Consider the following 6,029-nt stretch of genomic DNA (forward strand, 5'->3'; position numbering starts at 1 on the left):
CCCACTATGGTAGTCAATAGCTGCCGAGATCTGATTGGTTACAGAAATTTCATTTTTGGGTGAACTATCCCTTTAACAGCACATTAGACAAATATAGTCTCCCTCTTTAAAATGTGGATGTTGGCCAAAAGAACACATTAGAGCCCGGTTTCACAGACCAGGCTTAAGATTAGTCCCAGACTGAAAATAAAAGTTTGAGCTGTCTTAACTGAAAGCACTGATATATCTTAAAGGGATAGTTCACATAGAAATGTAAATTCTGTCATTTACTCACCCTCATGTCGTTCCAAATCCGAAAGACTTACGTTCATCTTTGGAAAACAAATTATCTTTATGAGGAAATCTGAGAGCTTTCTGTCCCTCTATTGACAGCTACGCAATTACCATATATTTAGACGCTTTAAAAAGTTTATAAAGAGATCGGAAAACTAATCTATATGAATTGAGCGGTTTAGTCCAAATTCTCTTTAGAGACTTGATCGCTTTATATGTTAAACAGATTTAATTTAGGCTTTTATTCACACATAAACATTGATCAGAAACATAAACAGAAGCTCAACCGAACCTGCTTGATTCGCGAGAACAAACCTCATGCTGAAGCCCAAGAGAATGAACCTCATTGGTTCTTGCGGAAGCTCAAACGTGCTGCGTAACAAGCGAGAATTTCTGAATATGAGAAAAAAACTCATATTTCTGATTAAAAATATATATATATTTATGACGACTAAAAATAGTTAGCTATATTTAGCTGTGCTTGCACCCTATTACTACATTTACCCCATTAAAAAAAAAGAATGTGAAATTCCTTAAAATTATGACGCTTAAGCAACAGGCTGATATTATTTGGACACTTTCAAAAGCGTGATACAATGTCATTACATTATATTTTGTTTAAAGGTTACTGTAAGGCACATGTGAATGTCTTTTAGTTATTCCACAAGTTTTGACGCGTATTTTCTTGTCTTGTATTCACAACTCGAAGTCCATAGTTCCTTTAACACTGTTTATTCCTCCAAGTAGATAAAGAGTCACATTTCTTACATACAGCATATAATCCTTGTGCAACGCTGTCTTCTCAACAACTTATTTGCAGAGATACTTTACGTGTGAGCCAATTTATGCTGTATTATAATAAACGGTCAAAAGCTTTGTGTTCTCCCACTATGCGTCTGCACTTATTGCATGTGCGTCCAACTCTTTACATGTGCTACCAAAAGACGTCGCTGAGCATGCGTGGAAAGAACAAATACAAACCAAAGAACTATATTCAACAGTAAATGACTAATTAACACAAATAATTATTATATCAAATTTGCATAGTAAAAATATGAAAATATAAATTATGAAATATGAAATATGGCTCTTACATTTCCGGCCCCTAATTGACAGGCAGGCAGACTGACAATTACCTTTTCAACAAAACAATGGAACCATACTTATACTATTTACATATGCAACACTTAAGAAACTTTAATTGTCCATTTCTTTGCATGGCAGAGAAACACTCCTTGATATTTGAGAAGTAGTTAACAGTCCATTTCACAGATAAGGCACAACTTATCCACAGGCCTTTCCAAGGTATTGGTCTTAGTTTTAACCAACACACGTCGTATGAGTCCTTTTCTATCTGGAAACACTTTCATGATTCTTCCAAAGACCCATGAATTTCTTGGGGAAGAGTCATCTATTATCAGAACAACATCGCCAACTGAAAGATTTTTCTTTACTTGAGTCCATTTTTGACGCTCCTGGAGCAAAGGTAAATATTCACGCACCCATCGCTTCCAGAACAGGTCAGCAAGATATTGAATTTGCTTCCATTTGCGACGTGCATATACGTCTTCTTTTTGGAAAAGTCCAGGTGGTAAGGCTGGTTTCCTTTTCATTAATAACAGGTGATTAGGTGTCAAAGGTTCAAGATCTGTGGGGTCATCTGTTGTAATTGTAAGCGGTCTGTCATTTATTATTGCTTCCACTTCACACATGAATGTATGCAAGCACTCATCATTAAGTGTTTGTTCTTTCAGCACAGATCTTAGGATTTTTCTGACTGACCTTATCTGTCTTTCCCACACTCCGCCGAAATGAGATCCAGAAGGTGGGTTGAAAATCCATTGTATTCCCTTTTGCATGAGAGTACTTTCAATTTTTGACTGATTCCATTGTTGAATGGCTTTACGCAGTTCAATCTCAGCACCAATGAAATTAGTACCGTTATCACTTCTCATGATTGACACCTGACCTCTCCTGCACACAAAGCGTCGGATGGCGTTTAAACACGAGTCTGTGTCCAGCGTATGTGCAACCTCAATATGCACAGCTCTTGTTGTCAGGCAGGTAAACAATACGCCATACCTTTTAACATTACTTCTACCTTGTTTGACTTCAAACGGTCCAAAGTAATCTACCCCGACATTGGTAAAGGGTGGTTGATCTGGCGTTATTCTGTCGTGAGGCAGCTCTGACATCTTCTGCTCTACAGCCTTTGCTCTGATCTTTCTGCATGTCACACATCTGGAGAGAAACTTCCTGACAATGGAGTTTGCAGAAGGAAGCCAGAATTTTTGTCGCAATTTTGACAGCATATAGTTCCTTCCGCAGTGTCCAATTCTCTCATGAATGTCTCTTAAGATCAAAGTTGTGAGATGTGAGTATTTGGGTATAATGATAGGATGCTTTACATGCTCAGGCATTGCAGATCTACCAAGACGACCTCCAACTCTCAGCAATCCATCCTGAAGTAGTGGATCCAGTTTAGAAATGCAACTGTTCTTTTTAACAGACGGGTTACCTTTTTTCAATGAAGAAACTTCTTCTTTGAATCCTTGACTTTGAGTGAACTTGATGATTTCATGTTCAGCCCTTGTTAAGTCTTGCATTGTTAGAGCTTTGCAGTTTTTTGTTGTGGATTTTGTCTCACAACTCTGAACTTTTTTGTCTTTGGAGGTTTTTTGAGTGCTGCGCTGTATAATCATGTCCTTGAAACGAAGGATCCATGCCACAGCTCTTTTTAATTTGTACCAATCAGAGTAATAATTGATCAAATTGTTCACAGCATCTGTGCTATCCACTGCACACACAAGATTCACTGAGGCTAAGTGTTTAACCTCGCTGTCATCCAATTTTGTTGACAAGTCATGATTTGTCTCAGGCCACTTGTTCTCTGGTTCTTTGAGAAAAGAAGGACCGTGGATCCAACTCAAGTTTTTCATGAACTTTTCACAAGTAAGTCCCCTGGATGCACAATCAGCCGGGTTCATTGAGGTATTGACGTACCTCCATTGCTGTGGTCTAGTTGACTCTCTTATAATGGCAATCCTGTTGGCAACAAACGTTTTGAAACGAAGCCCTTCATTGTCAATATATCTCAAAACAGTGGTACTATCAGTCCAAAATACAGAGTCAATCAATTCTAGCTCCAGTTCGTCTTTCAACATTTTGTCCGTGTTAACAGCAACAACTGCAGCAGTCAACTCCATACGTGGAATGGTGGTCTGCTTCAGCGGAGCCACACGTGACTTCCCCATCATGAAGGCACAATGAGCGAGTCCATCAGTGTTTAATAATCTGAGGTATGAGACAACTCCATATCCCACTTCGCTAGCGTCTGAGAAGTGATGTAGTTGCGCGGAAGTTGAAACTCCAAAGTCAACAGGTTTTATGCATCTTGGCACACTGAAGTCAGCCAATTGTGTTATCCCTTGTAACCAGGCTATCCATTTTTCTGCACACTGTTCTGGAATGTCATCATCCCATGCAAGTTTTTCTTTGCACAACTGTTGCATTAGAATCTTTGATGGCAATGTGACTGGTGCGAGAAAGCCCAAGGGGTCGTAAATGGAGCTTGTGACCGACAGGATTCCTCTTCTGGTTGCAGGTCTTTCTTTCAAATTAATCTTGAATTTGAATACATCTGAATTGACACACCATAATACCCCTAATGCTCTTTCTGCAGGAAGTGCATCTTGGCTCAAATCCAAGTCTCTCACATCTTCAACTCTCTCGTCTTCCGGAACAGAGGCTAACAATGCACGACTGTTGCTTGCCCATTTTGTAAGACGGAATCCTCCGCTCGCACAAAGTTTTGTGAGATCATTGTACAAAGCAATTGCTTGAACATGGCTACAAACAGACTTTAAGCAGTCATCTACATAAAAGTTATTGAGAACTGTGTTGACTGCTTCAACAGATGACTTGCTGCGATTTTCTTCTGCTGTCTTCCTAAGAGCAAAATTAGCTACACTTGGAGATGACTTTGCTCCAAAGAGATGGACAACCATCTTGTACTCATCCAAGTTCTGACTTACATCTCCATTTGGCCACCATAAGAAGCGGAGCATGTCACTGTCTTTCTCAGAAACTCTCACCTGATAGTACATAGCTTCAATATCTGCCATCATGGCAACTGACTCTTGTCTGAAGCGAGTGAGCACTCCCATGAGTGAATTTGTCATGTCTGGACCCTGCAAGAGCTCACTATTCAAAGACATTCCTTGGAAACTTGCGGCACAGTCAAACACCACCCGCAGTTTCTTCTTCTGAGGATGATACACCCCATGATGAGGTATGTACCAAACTTGACCATCTTGACGACTTAAGTGGGATGTAGGCACCTTGACTGCGTAACCTTTGCTTAGCATGCCATCCATGAAGTTTGTGTACTCTTCATGAAAAGAGTGATTTTTCTGGAATTTCCTTTTAAGATTTAGTGCTCGCTGGATAGCTGCACTTCGATTGTTAGGCATTCGTACAACCGTTTTCTTGATTGGAAGGTCAATGCAGTAGTGACCATCAGATAATTGCACTGAATTAGATACAGAATTCAAAAACTGGTGATCCATCTGTGACAATTCAGCTTTGTCATCACAATTCCTCTCAGGAAAATCGTGGTTATACTGTTGTATCAGCATCTGTTCCACACTCTCAAGGGAGATTCTGTTGACTGTAACGCTTGTTTGTGCATAGCCATGCATGTTGTCTTCAACAGGTTCTCTTAGAGGTCCATTCAAAATCCATCCAAGGGCAGTCTTTACTGCATATGGCCCATTGTGCTTACTATTTATTACTCTCCATGGTTCCAGAAGCTTGAACTCTGTGTTCCCTATGAGGATCTCCACCTCAGCGTCAATGTGAGGCAACTTCACTTCACTGAGGTACTGCCATCTGTCAACTTCGTGTTGTTGTGGAACGTTTTCCATTGACACTGGTATGCTCTTTTGTGTAAACACTTTGGAAAGTTCAATGAAGTTGTTCTCTTCCACCCCGCTCACTTCCAAATCGGTGAGCATGTAACTTTCCACTTGTTTCCTTGAGTTCATGGTGCTTAGTATCATGTCAATCTTTCTACCCTGGACATTCAACCGTCTTGCTAGTGCCTCAGTACAAAAGGTGGCAGAGCTGCCTGGGTCAATAAAGGCATACACTTCCACGCACTTATCACTCTTTTTGGACTTTAACTTGACAGGTACTATGGCAAGCACACAGTTGTCCCCGGCCCCAGTGCAGGCACTTGTCTCATGACTTATTGTGGCAGGTAAAGTGGTAACTTCAGTTCTTTCAACTTTTACCATTTCTTTCTCAGGAATCTTATTTTGTGTGGTTAAGTGTAACATGCTAGGATGTTTCTTTGAGCACAACTGACATGTGCTTCTTCTATTGCAGTCTTTGCTTAAGTGTCCTTTCACTAAGCATCCAAAGCAAAATCCATTCTTTCTAAGAAAGTCTAATTTGTCTTTATATGGCTTAGCACCAAACTGATAACATTGCTCCAAGGTATGGTTTTTCTCACAGAATGCACAAGGTTTAGTAAAAGCACTGATAACTGGTGCACTGTTGTTTTTGATCGTCAAGTCTTTTTGAGTTTCACCAACCTGTTTGAAGTCAGTTGCAAAACTGCTACTTCCTTTTCCTTCTCTTTTCAGCTTGGTTCCTTGAAGAGACTTGTTGGTGTGTTTTTTATCACCTGCCAAAGCATCCAGATCTCCAAAAAGTGGGTTTGATATTACTTTTGCTTGGCGATCAACAAACTC

This window comes from Gobio gobio (assembly GCF_949357685.1).
Source record: "Gobio gobio genome assembly, chromosome: 11".
Lineage (NCBI taxonomy): Eukaryota > Metazoa > Chordata > Actinopteri > Cypriniformes > Gobionidae > Gobio > Gobio gobio.